General features: G+C 44.4%; 1 protein-coding gene across 1 annotated transcript in view; it reads left to right on the top strand.

Moving 5' to 3' along the window:
- The window catches only part of PTPN11 (protein tyrosine phosphatase non-receptor type 11), a 50,577-nt gene extending 45,968 nt beyond the window's left edge, over positions 1-4,609 (top strand). Inside the window, exon 13 of the mRNA XM_060192663.1 lies at positions 618-4,609. The gene's annotated coding sequence lies outside the window, so the exon portion shown is untranslated. The remainder of the gene's footprint in view (positions 1-617) is intronic.
- Positions 4,610-15,687: the final 11,078 nt, after the last annotated feature.

Raw genomic sequence — 15,687 nt, 5'->3', positions numbered from 1 at the left:
CAAAGTGAACCATAATTGAATTTTACAAACCAGCTTCTTCTTTCCCCTCCTTAAAATTTTGTTTTCTGGGCTGGATCTATTTTAGATCTCATTAAGCTTTCAAACTAAATGCAGAATCAATGAAACTCAATATTGGTGATGAAGAGCAGATACCTTTGTTCTTGTCAGTTTTATTAGAGCAGATTAATCTGTACCATGCTAGGATGTGATCTCCTGGGATCTGGGAATCTTGGGGCCACAGCCCTGAAAGTCTGGACTTAGGACACTAAATTCCTGAGGTCCAGCAGAGGTGGTTGAGCACATGCATTACAGTGCACAAGGCCCCAGGTTCAAGTTCCTGGTCCCCACCTGCAGAGGGTAAGGTTTATGAGTTGGCCTCTGGCTGCCTGGCTTAGGGCTCTGAATACACTGCAGGAGGAAGCTTCACCAGTGGTGAAACAGAGCTGTAGTTGTATCTCTGTCTCTTTCACTCTCTATCTCCTCCTCCCTTCTCAATGACTCTGTCTCTATCGAATAATAAGTAAATAAGATTAGAAGAAAGAAAAAAAGTTTTTTAAAAATATATTAATAAAATGGTGTGATGACTTACCAGAAATTTTAACGTCTGTCTTCCCTAGATGTGGGCTTTCACCCTCTCCCGAAAAGACCAAGAGTGAATGCAAGAAGGTTTATGTGAAGAATGAATTTGGAAGACTTCCCATTGTGGCCAGCTACCTTTTTGATAACATTTGAAACCATTTAAAGACCACTGTATTCTAACTCAGCAGTACCTGATTTCCAATTACTTGTTTTCCTCAGATCAGAAAATCATCTCTACAATGTAGACAATGTTATATTTTATAGAATTTTGTTTTAAATTGAGGAAGTAGTCAGATTTGTGCTCTTTCTATTTGCAGATGATAGTGATTCCTATTCTAGTTACTGGCATTGTTTCCTTCTTTGGACTTTCACAGTTTCTTTCCCTCTCTTTGTGGGGAATGATAGGGCAGTTGTATGAGGTAAAATGATTTGAGAATATTAAGTAACAACGTCTTGTAAAAGAGAGAACAATTACATTTATCACCACTTATCCAGAAGTGAGTCGTTCATTTTGATGGCCTCTTTTTTCTTTTTGGCCAAATGATAGTTGAGCAAGCGCCCCAGTGTGTCAGAAGCTGACTACCTTTGCATTGCCATTGAAAGGTGAAGGGGGGGGGCATCAAGGGAACATGAATTGGAGGATGAAAGGCATGTTTCCTTCTTCACTGGTGACCCTTCAGCTTGTTGACTGAGAAGGCTGTGGTGGGAAAAACATCTGTCAGATTTTCTTCTCACTTGAGTAGTTGAACACCAGTACTTTTGCTTATCAGTTATTGCTGACAAACCGCCCCCAAACTTAGTGACTTACAACAGCAATTCTTTGTTTTCCTCACTGTTGGGCTCTGCTGAGTTGTTCCTCTGCTGTCCTGCTAGTGTCACCTGTGTGTGTGGGGTAGGGGGAGGGGCAAGTTGGCTGAGAACCTGAAAGGCTGTCACTCTCACTCCTCTCACTCCTCTCCTCTCACTCCCCCCCTCCCTTTCCCTCTCTCTTGTCCTTAGGCCCCACCAGCAGGGTAGCTAAATCTCTAACCAGAAGCCACAGAAGTGAGCCTCCATCAGACTTAGACCTGGAGCTCTCATGGCATTGCCTCTGTTGCTCCTCTACTCTTGTGACTGACACAGGGCTCAGACACAGTCCAGCTTCAGCAGGGCACAAAGGGCCTCAGGTGGAAGTGAAGTTCATTGGGGCTCTAGTGGAACAGCCTGTCAGACCAGTGCCAGGGAAGAACAAGGATTGTTGGCAAAAGCTGGCAATGACCTCGGGAGGCTGGAACTGCTATGATAACTAGGGGAAGCTGGAAGTCAGACCCAGGCGGCTTTGAAGAAACTTCCAGAACACACTCCGCCAGCTCTAAGCCTCTCTGTGGACCTGTCACTTGGGGAAATGCATGTATGAAGTGGGGTAGAGCATTTGGAAGCAGAGTGGCCCCATCAACGGGGCCCTTGGTGGTCTTCAGGCCCCCATTGCTGGGCATACTTGACACTGGTAGAGAGGGCCTCCGTGCTAACCTGGCCACTCCTCAGACTGAACCAGTAGTGGCTCATTTTGTTAACCTGCAGTTAAGATACTCTTAACGTTTTACCTTAAGTGCCTTCTCTAAAGACATCCCTCTGTCGTCAGTGTGTTGAATATTCATTAGTGAGTACATGTCAATGAAAGCCATCCTTGCTTGACTCTGTTAAGATTCTGAAATGTCCTGACTGCTTTGACAAAAAGTCGCGGTCTCCCCACTGGAATTCTTCTTGCTTTGGCTCCCAGAAGGGAGGGCTAGACCCAGACCTATAAACAGTCCCTTCCCCAGGTCTCTGCACCCTGGAGACCCCTGAGGGAGAGCCACAGCTGCCAGGTTTAGATGAAGTGTCTCTTGACTCCCTTACTCATCCACCGAACTCTGGTTTGCATCCGAGTACAGGCATGGTCTGGAGGTGATTCCCTTTTAAGAGGAATGTAAATAAATGACTGCTGTCTTCTTGTCCAGCCCCAAAGAGATTCAGTTGAGTATTTGCAACAAGGATCTTGAATCCTGTGCTTTGCTTTCTTGCTTCTCTCTTTTTTCTAATTACACAATCACCTTGAATGGTTGTTCCTTTGCATAGATGTTGTGGTCATGTTTCGACTGTGAACTTTGGGGGCAGAATCTTTCACCAGCATACAAGGGTCTGATTGTACAAATGCAGCCGCTGCATTAATGTCCCTGCCTCTAGCTAACGGATCAGCTGTTTTTGCATGTGGGACAGAGACACCTGATCTGGGCTCCCATATTTTGTTGCGGAACATTGATTTGATGGAAATTTTTGTCCCCCTCCTCGAAGTCAACAGACTTCTCATGTTATGCAAACTTATGCCAAGATGAGATTGTAATGGTCCTCAGGTTGCTACAGTTCTGATGTGCTTAATAAAAGGTGATTGCAGGTGCTCAGATGGGATTACTTTACACCGGGTGGAATCAGGCTGAGGGGGTGTGAGGATGGGTGAGCGTAAGTGTGTCTTAAAAAAAAGTGGAAGTGAAAGTTCAAAGAGGTGATTGGTGAGGGAGTCTGAGGAGCCAGGGCCAACACAGTTGGCCACTGCTGAGTCAGGTTACCTGGAAAACTGGCACATTAGAAACCCAACTGCAGCCTGCTTCTGGATTGCAGGCACACACTGCATGTGCACAATGTCTCCTAGCTGGTGAACTTTTCAAAATTAAAAGCATGGAATATATTTATATTTGGGGTGGAGAAATTACTTGGTATATGCTATTAGGTTCTCCCTCCCTCCCCTTTAAGTCTTAATAGCTTTTTAAATAAATGAGCCACATGCTACACGCCACACCTGATACCCAGTGTGTGACCCTCCTGGAAGCTATGGTCATTTCTCCCAGTGAGAATCAATGCCTTTTCAGATGTGGTAGAATGGGGTTGGGGGGGGGGGGGGGGAGAAAGAAAGCTTTTTTCCTGACTTTCTTGCTATCTCTGCATTCCCTGTAGAACCCAGTGGCTTTGGAACAGCCAAGAAAAATGTCAAATCATTGAGATGATCTTTTTAAGACTTACTTTATGGGTGATTAAAAAAAGATAAGAGTGTCCTGGGTTACTTCTAGTTCAGAGGAATGTGGGAAGGTATGTAATGGTGAAATGTCTTGTAGATTCTTATCCTGTAAGGGAAACTTTGTACACAAGCCCATGTAGGCTTTGTTTCATTCTGTATGTCATCTGGAGGGAATAAAGTTTTATCTAGCAAGCACATGGTCTCCCCAATTTCAAGATAGCTTTTTTAAGGATGTGTACCCATCCTTGATTTTATTGACATCTTTCTTCCATCTTCCTCTTAAAAAATAAGTTCCACAATATAGCTTACTGTATTTTTCATCATAAAAAATTTGTTTCTTTTAATTCTTTTTTTCCCCTCCCAGTTTGGGCAGTTCACACAAGGCAAAAATATTGAAACAGTTGGTTTTAGTGTGTTGTATAACTTTGCTATCTTATCAAACTAATTTTTGCAAGTATTCATCCTAAACCTCAAATCATGTAATTAATAATTTGCCTGTTTATTTATGACCTAATTGTGTTTCTTTTATTAATAAAAGCTAATGGAAAAGGATCCTTTATTAAGCTGATGACTAGACCTACATTTAATTTTCCTGCAGTATATGAAGTATCGTACCAGAGTATTAAAAGATATGTAATATTTTATTGATAAATCTATCCTTTAAAAGGAATACATTTTAGGATGTCATCATTTTGATGTGAATCATGTAAATGTTGATAATTTGCAGTGTTTATTATACATTTAGTGTTTCAAGAGATTCACTTAATTGCCTTTTTGCCCACGTATATTATGTAGTCTATTTACAATTGTTTTTTAAAAATGACAGTAGTAGAATAGTTTGTGTAGAGAATCTCTAGTGGATGTTAATGGTCTCCCCACCTATATTTATGGGTGTTAGTTTCAACCGCTTTGCTAGTTGCAAAGCCGTATTATCAGAGTAAAAGTGTATTTGTAAACTGTATGGGAACTAAAAATTAGGAATAAATGCATTTTCTTATATTATGGTATTTGTCATTACTTTCCCAGAAATATTTAAGAAAAATTGGAAACAGGTCACTCAACTGCTTTTGCTTGCAAAATGTCGACATCTAACAGCTCTTAACTACAAGTTCATTAGGAATATGAGCAAAATCAGTCCTCTAAGCATCTATTGAGTACCTACTCCAAATAGCTTTGGGAGTCAGAAAGGGAATTCTGTTTGGGAGAATTGGTGAGTAAGTAAAGTATGCCTGTGTTAGAGGTAACAAAAAATGATGAGAGAGCATACAGAATTGGAGGCCAAGCAGTGGTACACAGGGTTGAGTGGTTGAGCGCACATGTTACCATGTGCATGGGCCTGGGTTCAAGCCCCTGGTTCCCACCTGTCAGGAGCAAGCTTCACAAGTGGCGAAACAGTGCTGCAGGTGTCTCTGTCTTCCTCTTCCCTCTCAGCTTCTATGTCTGTCTAAAAAGAAACATTAAAAAATACAAAATTGAATATAAATTGTATTGGGGGTGTGAAGTGAAGAGATGATAGAAAGAAGACCTACTGAGGGGTAACTTACATACTGTGCAATGTCACCTCCACCCATTATAGTTGTGCTAGCCCATATAAAACCAGGACCATCTGTGTCTACTAACAGCTAACAGTGCTGCATTAACATTGGCAGAAACAGATCATCCTATGAAAACTTTTTTTTTTTTTAACTGGAGTACTGCTCAGCTCTGGTTTATGGTGGTGCTGGGGATTGAACCTGGGACCTTTGGTACCACGGGCATTTTGCATAGCCATTATGTTGTCTTCCTCACCTCCACCTTTTCCTGTCTCAGCTGACCTCCCTAATGCATGTAATCAGATTCAGCCGGCCTAGCAGTTTGCCTGATCACGTGCACATTCATAAACAAACGGAGCACTCAGAGAATGGCAGGGACTGTACCTGTGCTCGACAGTGAATGGCAGGTGGTTGTGGTCGTGGAGGTGACATTCTAGCAGATGACTTAAACCTGGTTTGAAGGCAGGCAGAAGGCACTGGGTTCTCCTTGTGGGGGCGAGGAGTGGGGTAGACGAGCCAGATCCAGGTGGGGTGTGAGCTGTGAGGAGGGGCTCAAGTGTGCATCACGTGAAAGGGAACTTCCCACAGATGGAGGACCTCTGCTGGGTGTTCATACCTGGGGCTCTCTGGCTGTTGACGGTGGGCTTTCAGAAGTGGCACTACAGTGACTTGGAGCCACCTTATTCCCTGTAGTCCTTCCTCAAGTCCTAGTTGCACAGCTGTGGAGACAGCATAATGGTTCTGCAAAAGACTGTCATGCCTGAGGCTCTGAGGTCCCAGGTTCAATTGGCAGTACCACCATAAGCCAGACATAAACAGTGCTCTTGTCTTTCTCATTGAAATAAAATAAACAAACATAAAAAAAATACCCTCCTAGTTGCACATTAAAGGACAGCCACCGTATTTTGTGGTAGACTAGTTTTGATTAGCTGTAACAGTATCTTAGTAAAATGTTATCTGTACAAGTAAATTGCAGTTTAACTAGGGGACCTTCATATCCCCTAATACTATTTACATTCAATTTTGTATTTGTCCTTTTTTTAAAAAAATATTTCATTTATTTATGAAAGATTGGAGAGAGAGAGAGAGAGAGAGAGGGAGGGAGAACACCAGGGATTGAACTTGAGGCCTCATGCTTGAGAGTCCAGTGTCTTATTTACTGCACTACCTCATGGACTACCAATCATGTGTTTCATTTCTCTTTAAAATTTTTAATTTATTTTTAATTTTTAATCTTATTATTGGATAGAGACAAAGAAATTGAGAAGGGAGGAGATAGGGAAAGAGACAGAGAGACCCCTGCAGCTCTGCTTCATCACTCGTGAACTTTTCCCCCTGCAGATGGGGACCAGGGGCTTGAACCTCGGTCCTTGTGCACTGTAATGTGCACCACATGCGCCATTGCCTGCCCCCCCACATCCTGTGTTTTCTATACCGTGATAGAAACTTCTAGTTCCTTTGTTCTTATTTACGGGGGGGGGGGGGGAATACCCCTTGAAAATGTAGACTAAAAGCAAGCAAGAGGACCCAGCAAAATAGCTCTCCTGGATAGTGTGCTTGAGCCAGGACCACCCTGCTTTGTTTTTTCCCTTCCCTTTATCTCTGCCTCTCTCTCCCTGAAAAAGTCAACCTTGAGTAGTAAAGCCCTGGTGATGACCAAAAAAAAAAAAAAAAGGCAGAGTCTCCATAGTAAGTCAAGTGTAGAAGAGCTCAGAGCTTTATCAACCTGGTCATATTGTAAATGAAAATGCTTCCGAAGAAAACACCTATTTAGGTGGTCTGGGAGGTAGTGCAGTGGATAAAGCCATTGACTCTTGAGCATGAGGTCCTGAGTTTGATCCCCGGCAACACATGTACCAGAGTGATGTCTGGTTCTTTCTCTCTCTCCTCCTATCTTCTTCATGAATAAATAAGTAAAATCTTTAAAAATAAAAAGAAAGAAAACACCTATTTAGTGGACTGTGACGTGTGCTGAGCACTTATCCACTGACTTGACTCTATGAGGACTGGTGACAAGGGGACTGTGACTTCAGCTGGATGTTTTTATTACAAGCAGTATTTCTCCTTTATACCTTAATCGAATTATCACATCAACCCATTCAGGTACATGGAAAATGAGAATTCAACACAACTAAATTTGCATTTCACAGGCTGGCAAAACAGCTCACCATGTGCATGACCCAGATTTGATCCTGGTCCCTTCCTGCGTTGAAGGAAGCTTTGGTACTGTGGTATCTTTCCCCCTCTCTGAAAAGAAGGAGGAAGAAGAGTCATGCCCAAATGCTGCATCTCCCCTAAGAGTGAAACACTATCTTTCTGCTGCTCAATTTTCTCTTTTTTCTGTGAGTGTTATGTTTTTTTGAAAGTTTTTTTTCTTTTGAGTTCTGGGTCTGTCTGGCTTGAGTTTAGGAATGAAGACACTTCATTCAGTGTAAGTCACATTAATTATTGAGGCTCCAGACTCGATTCCTGTAAAATACCCCTCTTCACCCATGTGCTGGGTATACCACTGGCCTTGCTGGATGTGTTCCTCAGTGAGGAGAACTTCCTGGGACAAGAGGTCTTAGGTGGAAGGTCTGGCTTCTGTAATTGCTTCCCTGCTGAATATGGACATTGACTGGTCGGTCCATACTCCCAGTCTGCCTCTCTCTTTCCCTAGTAGGGTGGGTCTCTGGGGAAGCGGAGCTCCAGGACACATTGGTGGGTGGGGTCTTCAGTCCAGGGAAGCCTGGCTGGCATCCTGATGGCATCTGGAACCTGGTGGCTGAAAAGAGAGTTAACATACAAAGCCAAACAAATTGTTGAGCAATCATGGACCCAAAGGTTGGAATAGTGGAGAGGAAGTGTTGGGGGGGTTACTCACTGCAAACTCTAGTGTACTTCTGCTTTTAGGTATATATTCTGCACTTGGATACATGTGAACATATGCTCTCTCTCACAGAACTGGTGTATATCTAGGTTTTGGGACTTTGTTAGAAAGTGATCCACCCGGGATGGAATTAGAGAATGCTATGAAAGGAAAGGTCTCACCCGAGTAATGAAGCTAAAGGGTTGTCATTCCACACGTGAAGTCTCTGGACACAGTCTGAGCTGAAGCATGTTGAGGTGGCAGTCTCTTCTGCAGCCCACAATGACCCTGGGTCCATGCTCCCAGAGGGATAGAGAATGGGAAGGCTATCAGGGGAGGGGATGGGATGTGGAGATTGGGTGGTGGGAATTGTGTGGAGTTACACCCTTTCTACCCTATGGTTTTGTTAATTTATCCTTTCTTAAATAAAAAATAAATAAAAAGAAAAAGAGTTCTTAGGATCTCAGGGTGCTAAAACCCTACGCCAGCCTTCACATGGACCAGTCTTCAATTTACCAATTTAATGTGCAGCGTTCACCATGTTTTCAATATACCCAGGCGTGTACAGCCATCCCCACTGTCAATTTCAGAAATTCTCATCCCTCCCCCAAAGAGCCCCTGTGCCCTACAGCCCTCACACCCCAGTTGGTGCTCCTGCCACCTCTCAGGGCTCACAACCATCCACCAGCCACAGAGCCAGGCAGTGTAGGTGCTGCTGGTTATAGGACTTAACCCCTGGGCACAGGGCAGGACAGGGACGGAAGGCATGAATTGCCAGGGATTGAAGCTGAGACCTCAGGCATGAAGGGCCTGTGCTTTTTTTTTTTTTTTTTTTTTTTTTTGCCTCCAGGGTTATCACTGGGGCTCAGTGCCTGCACTATGAATCCACTGCTCCTGGCTGTCATCTTTTTTCCATTGCTGTTGTTGCTGCTGCGGATACTGCTGCTGCTGTTGTTGCTGTTGCTGTTATTGTTGGATAGGAGAGAGAAATTGGGAGAGAAGGGGAAGATAAAGATGGGGAGAGAAAAACACCTGCAGACCTGCTTCACCACTTGTGAGATAAGCCCCCTGCAGGTGGGGATTTAGGGATTTAGGGGCTCAAACCAGCATCCTTTCACTCTGCACTATGTGCTCAGAATCTGCATTTTTATAAGATTAGTGGGTGGGGGTGCACAGGCACATCTGTGTTTGCAAATGTACCACCCTGGAGGTTTCCCATGCAGACATAAAGGACGTTGGCAATAATATGTGGGGTCAGCAAAATAACTCACTTAGGTAGCAGATTGCTTTGTCATGTGCACAATCCACATTTCATTGGTGGAAACTTCAGTACTGTGGTTCCTTTCCCTCTCCCTTCCCCTTTCTAAAAAAAAAAAAAAAAAAGAAGGAAGAAAGGAGAGAGAAACCTGTGCTCGGGCCAGGTTATTTCATGTCAGCAGACATGGGTTTGAAAAAGTCACTTGACCTCATAAGAGATACAAAACATAGGAAAAATCCAGAGACTAGATCTCCAAGGAGAAGCCAAGTGTTCTCACCCAGAATTTTGAAAACAGCTTCAGATATTCTTAGATATCACACCTACCAAAGCTTTGTCTGCGAAATCCCAAGCGTCTGCTAAATCCATCTAGTTATAGGAAGAGAAGGGGAGGGGGGATTGCAAGGAAGCGAACTCTATAAACTGGAAGTCTGTTCAGGAGGTGTCAGATGTCTGTGTCTTGATAGATTTCTAGACTTGTAAAAAATAGGGGATAAAAAAATCTTCATTCATGTTTGATTGCTGCCTCTCCAGTGTGCTTTTTTTTTTCTCATGCTAAAATCAATTTCCTTCTTTCTAAAGGTTGATTTCCCCAAGTGTTACTTTTGCATTAAGGCTTTAGAAAATGTCTAAAAACGGTTTGAGTTATGATGAAAACAGATCCTGGGCTCCAGCCTCATAAATGACCCTCTCATTTACGTGCCCAGTTGTGCAGTGATTTATTGTGCTGAATTCCTTTTTCACACTGGAAATGGACCCAAGCCCTTGCTCGGGACTGTTATATTCCTTGTTTTAGAAACCATCTGGTCTCTGCTAAGGGCGAATTAAAATACATATATTTTGGTTGAAGCTGTTAATGGCGATTGAGCTTTGGATTCTGGGTAGGGTGTTTTTATCGAGGCATGCCAGGGTAGTTGGAAAATCAGGGCTTGGGGGCTGGGAGATGACTCACCTGGCAGTGTATAGTTTACCATGCTCAAGGACTCTAGCTCCTGGCATTACACACAGGGGACACTTCAGGATTGGTGAAGCCATGCTGTCCTGTTTCTCCCTCTCTCCTTCTCTCCCTCTCTTCCTTTCTCTGGCTTTCTCCCCCTCTGTTTTTAGCTGTGATTGAAAGGGAAGAGAGTCCACTGGGAGTTGTGGAATTGCACAAGTTCAAAGCCCTGTGAAGCCAGCAGAAAAAAAAGAAAAGAAAAAAAGAAAGAAATAGAGAAAGAAAGAAAGGGAAAGGAAATTGGGGGATACAAAGCACAAGGACCTGAGCAAGGATCCTGGTTCAAGCCCCCAGCTCCCCACCTGCAGGGGTGAGGGTTTGCTTCACAGGTAGTGAAGTAGGTCTGCAGGTGTCATATCTTTCTTCCTCTCTATCTTCCCATACCCTTTCAATTTCTCTTTGTCCTATCAAAAAAAAAAAAAAAGATGGAAAAAAAATGGCTGCAGGAGCAGTAGATTCTTAGTGCAGGAACCAATACCCAGCAATAACCCTGGAGACAAAGAAAGAAAGAAAGAAAGAAAGGGAGAAAGAGAAAGAAAGAAAGAGAAAAATCAGGATTGGGTGGTGGTGAACCCAGTGAAATACACAATGTGCAAGGTCCTGGGTTCAAGCTCCTGGTCAACAACTATGGATGGTGGGGGTGGGTAGGGATTCACCAGTGGTGAAGCAGGTCTACAGGTCTCTCTTTCTCGCTCTCCCTTTCTCTCTACCTGTCTCCCTCCCTCCCATCTCCCCTTCCCTCTCAATTTCTACCCAAAATTAATTAAATAAAACATTAAAAAGAAAGGACTATCACAGCTTTGGGAGCCTTCAGGCTGGAGCTTGTTCAAGGGTTTCGGCACTTCACGAGCTGTGTGACCTTAAAGAGTCAACTAAGGTCTTTGACCCTCAGATTCCTTCTCAGGAAAATGCAGTTAAGGTTGTGAAGCAGTTGAAAGGGCAAGTGGCAGTGGCTCCCTTGGCACCCAGAAGGTGCTCAGCAAACATCCATGTACTTCCCACAGGGCTTGGGGTTGTCTTAAGGCCTTTGGTGTAGCCTGTTTCTGTGCCATATGAATTTAGCACCTAGTGGCATATAGCAGGCAGGATGTGTATGAAACTCACTAGACTTGACACAGTTTTCCCAAGAGGAAAAGAGTTCCCTCACTCCCCCTCTTTTATTTTTAAATTTTTTAATTACTCTTAGGAATACTGCAAATCCTCAACTAGCCTTCCTTGGGAAGTATAAACACGTTATTTTTTATTTGCTAATGATTTTTATATATTTACTTTTCATTTGCTAGGACAGAATAAAATTGAGAGGGGAAGGGAAGGTAGGGAAGGAGAGAGACAGAGACAGCTGCAGCCTTGCTTCACCTCATGAAGCTTCCCCCTGCAGGTGGGGTTGGGGGCTTGAATTCCAGTCCTTGCATTTAGTAACAGGTGTTCTCAACAGGTGTGCCACCTCCTGGACCCTGCTAATTATTATTATTTTTTGCCTCCAGGATTATTGCTGAGGTTCAGTGCCAGCACTATGAATCTACTGTTCCTGGAGGCCATTTATTCCATTTTATTGGGTAAGACAGAGAGAAATTGAGAGTGGAAGGGGAGATAGAGAGGGAGAGAGAAAAACAGACACCTGCAGACCTGCTTCACCGCTTGTGAAGTATTCTCCCTGTAGGTGAGGAGCCAGGACTCGAATGGGAATCCTTACACAGGCCCTTGTGCTTAGTACTGTGTGCATTTAACCGGTGTGCCACCACCTGCCCTCCCCCGCAATGATTTTTATTTATTTTTATTTTTTTAATATTTTATTTTTGAGAGAAATGTGGGAGAGAGAGAGAGGGAGGGAGGGAGGGGGAGAGAGAGAGAGAGAGAGAAACTAGAGCACTGCTCAGCTATGGCTTATGATGGTATGGGGGATTGAGCCTGGAATTTTTGGAGCCTCAGCCAAGACAGTGGTGTTTGCATAACCATTATGCTATCTCCCCCGCCCCTCCCCCCTCCCCCGCAATGATTTTAAATCCTGGGGACTAGGTCTATAACTTCCTCTGCTCTGGATAAATGATGGAGAAATTGCTTCATTTGGGGAAGGGGATGATTGGAAAAAGGTGAGAATGGGAGAAAGCTGAATCTTTTCTGTTACAGATAGAGACCACTTGAACCTTGAGCATGATAATGGCTGCACTCAGCCAGGTGCTCCACGGCCTGAACTCCAATAAACAAATCTTTGCAAAATGAAGATGATGAATGTGTCTGTCTCCTTATGAATAGCACACTGTTGGAATTAGCTTGTGTGACAGACCTTGTGACTGTTGAGTGAGTGATTGCTACTCATGGGCTGTATGCAGAATGCTTGGTGCACTTTCTCCTATTTATTGCATCTGCAAAACCACCAACACCCCCCCCCCCCCCCGTGTTGGGTCAGACGGCATCATCTTCATTCACAGGTGGTTTAATCCAGGCAGTTAGCCAATGTGCGTCCACTTGTTAACTGCTCCTCGTGTGTTATCTCCTTTCATTGTCTAGTGATATTGGGGCCCACACCCAAAGCACAATGTTTGACCTGGGGTCCACAGACATTTTCTAACTCTGTCACAATCGTTCAGCTCTGCTGTTGGAATGTGATCCCCCAGCCAGAGGTAATGGGTAATTGAATGAACAGGGCAGTGTGCCAATAAAACTTTATTGATGGCCATGGATGTGAGAGCTTCACTGAATTTTTACTTGTCCTTCACTCTCACACAGTGTTCTCCCCACCCCCTTCTCTCTCGGCATGATTATTTGAAACACACAGGCCATTTGTTTTGTATAGCCCATCGATTTGGATTTGTTTGAATGCTGCTTGTGATCAGATTCAGGTTAAACATTTTTGGCGAAAACGCTATGCTGAGTGCTGTCCCGTCCTCAATTCCTCCCACAGTGTCTGTCACTGGCACCTTCATTGGTGATGTTGACCTTGATCATGGGGGTTAAGGCAATCGTATCTGTTTTCTCTCCTTTCCTTCCCCTGGAAATGTATATTTTTTGCCTTCTGTCAAGTTCTTTTAGACACTTGAGTACCCTTCAGGAGAAGACCTCATTGCTGAGTGTAAACAGGGAAAAGCAAGTAAGTCCAAGGGGCCTCATCTAGCAGGGGCAGCCCCCTCCTCCGGAGGAGACAGAGACCAGCGGGAGGGATGGTCCAACCCCCGGCAGCCTACAGATCTGTGCTGTGTTCACTCTGCCATCAGCACCTCGGTGTATGTCTCGGTGCGACCAATCTTACTGGGGCAATTGCATTAGCTTTCATGCCAGGCAGCTACAAAGACAGAGGACAGAGGACACAGCCAGCCTCCTCCTCAGAGTGGCCTCTCCAGGGGTTCCAGCAGCTTGTGCCATTGTGGTCCCAGTCACCATTTCTCTCACCAGACATTACAAATGTCCCCAGTGTACCTCTGACATCTGCCCCACTCACTTCTTTCTATCAGACTTCTGTTTTGTTCTGTTACCAGAGCAGTGTTCAGTTCTGGCTGATGGTGGTGCCGGGAAAGGATCAAACCGTGATCTTTCCGCTGGTCCTTGGGTTTTGCACCATGTGTGCTTAACCCGCCACGCTACTGCCCGACTCCCAGATTTTCTTTTCTTTAGGCAGAGAGAAAGATGACCACAGCACTGAAGCTTCCTTCAGCGCAGCAAGGGCCAGGCTCAAGTCTGGGTCACAGACATGGCAAAGCAGCGCACTGTTCACACAAGTGAACTATTTTGCCGGCCCCAGATGTTTCTTTAGAGAGTTATTCTTCATACTACATATGAGAGTTTCACTAGTGAAACTTGTAACATACAAACACAGATGGTGTCAAACTATACCCCCTAAATTAAAAATGTTGTGTTCGACATGTTTCACTTCAGATTGTGTCTGGAGACATCAGGTGTGGAATGTCAACCCTCCAGCTTCATTATTCTGCTACCAAGTTGCAGATGCTACCATGACACCAACCTGACTTCTCTGGGCAGATGACCTCACCAATGTGTCCTGGAACCCCACTTCTCCAGAGTCCTATCCTACTAGGGAAAGAGAGAAACAGGTTGGGTGTATGGACTGACCTGCCAACACCCATGTTCAGTGGAGAAGCAATTAAAGAAGCCAGACCTTCCACCTTCTGCACCCCATAGTGATCCTGGGTCCATGATCCCAGAGAGCTAAAATATAGGAAAGCTTCTTCTTTTCTTTTCTTTTCTTTTCTTTTCTTTTCTTTTCTTTTCTTTTCTTTTCTTTATAAAAAGGAAATGCTGACAAAACCATAGGATAAGAGGGGTACAACTCCACACAGTTCCCACCACCAGAACTCCGTATCCCATCTCCTCCCTTGATAGCTTTCCTATTTTTCAACCCTCTGGGAGTATGGACCCAAGGTCATTGTGGGTTGCAGAAGGTGGAAGGTCTGGCTTCTGTAATTGCTTCCCGGCTGAACATGAGCATTGACAGATCAAGCCATACTCCCAGCCTGCCTCTCTCTTTCCCTAGTGGGGTGGGGTTCTGGGGAATCGGAGTTCCAGTTGTCTGTCCAGGGAAGTCTGGTTGGCATCATGGTAGCATCTGGAACCTGGTGGCTGTCTTTCTTCTTCTTTTTTTTTTTTTTACCTCCAGGTTTTCACTGGGGCTTGGTGTCTGCACTATGAATCCACTGCTCCTGGAGGCAATTTTCTCCCTTTATTGCTCTTGTTGTTTATCATTGTTATTATTGTTGTTGTTTTTGCTGTCATTGTTGTTGGATAGGACAGAGAGAAATGGAGAGAGGAGGGGAAGATGGGGGGAGGGGAGAGAAAGAGAGACACCTGCAGATCTGCTTCACCGCTTGTGAAGTGACCCCCCTGCAGGTGGGGAGCCAGGGGCTCGAACCGGGATCCGTAGGCCTGTCCTTGCATTTTGCACTCTGTGTACTTAACCTGCTGCGCTACCACCCAGCGCCCTTCAATCCCCTTTTCTTCATGTGCTAAACCCAGACCCTGAAAAGGGGAAAGTAAGTGGTCTACTCCCCACAGTCAACCCCTGTCCTGATTGCACTCCTCTCTGTTTAGCATTTCCACGTCTATTTTTAATATTTTATTTTCTTAATTTTTTTTTGCTTTATTTTTCTTATATTCGATAGGGCAGAGAGAAGTTGAGAAGGGAAGGGACATAGAGAGGGAGAAAGAGAGACACCTACAGCACTGCTTCCCCCCTGCAGGTGGGGAGTATGGGCTCAAACCCAGGTCCTTGTGCATTGTAACATGTGCACTCAACCCAGTGGGCCACCACTTGGCCCCTATTTTTTTTTTTTTTTTTAATGAGAGAAAGATACAGAGGGTGGTCTGGGAGGTGGCGCAGCAGATAAAGTATTGGACTTTCATGCATGAGGTCCTGAATTCAATCCCTGGTAACATGTTTACCAGAGTGTTGTTTTGTTCTTTCTCTCTCTCCTGCTATCTTTCTCATGAAAAAGT

The sequence above is a fragment of the Erinaceus europaeus genome, chromosome 6 (genome assembly GCF_950295315.1).
Source record: "Erinaceus europaeus chromosome 6, mEriEur2.1, whole genome shotgun sequence".
Lineage (NCBI taxonomy): Eukaryota > Metazoa > Chordata > Mammalia > Eulipotyphla > Erinaceidae > Erinaceus > Erinaceus europaeus.
This window is presented reverse-complemented; position numbering and strand designations above follow the sequence as displayed.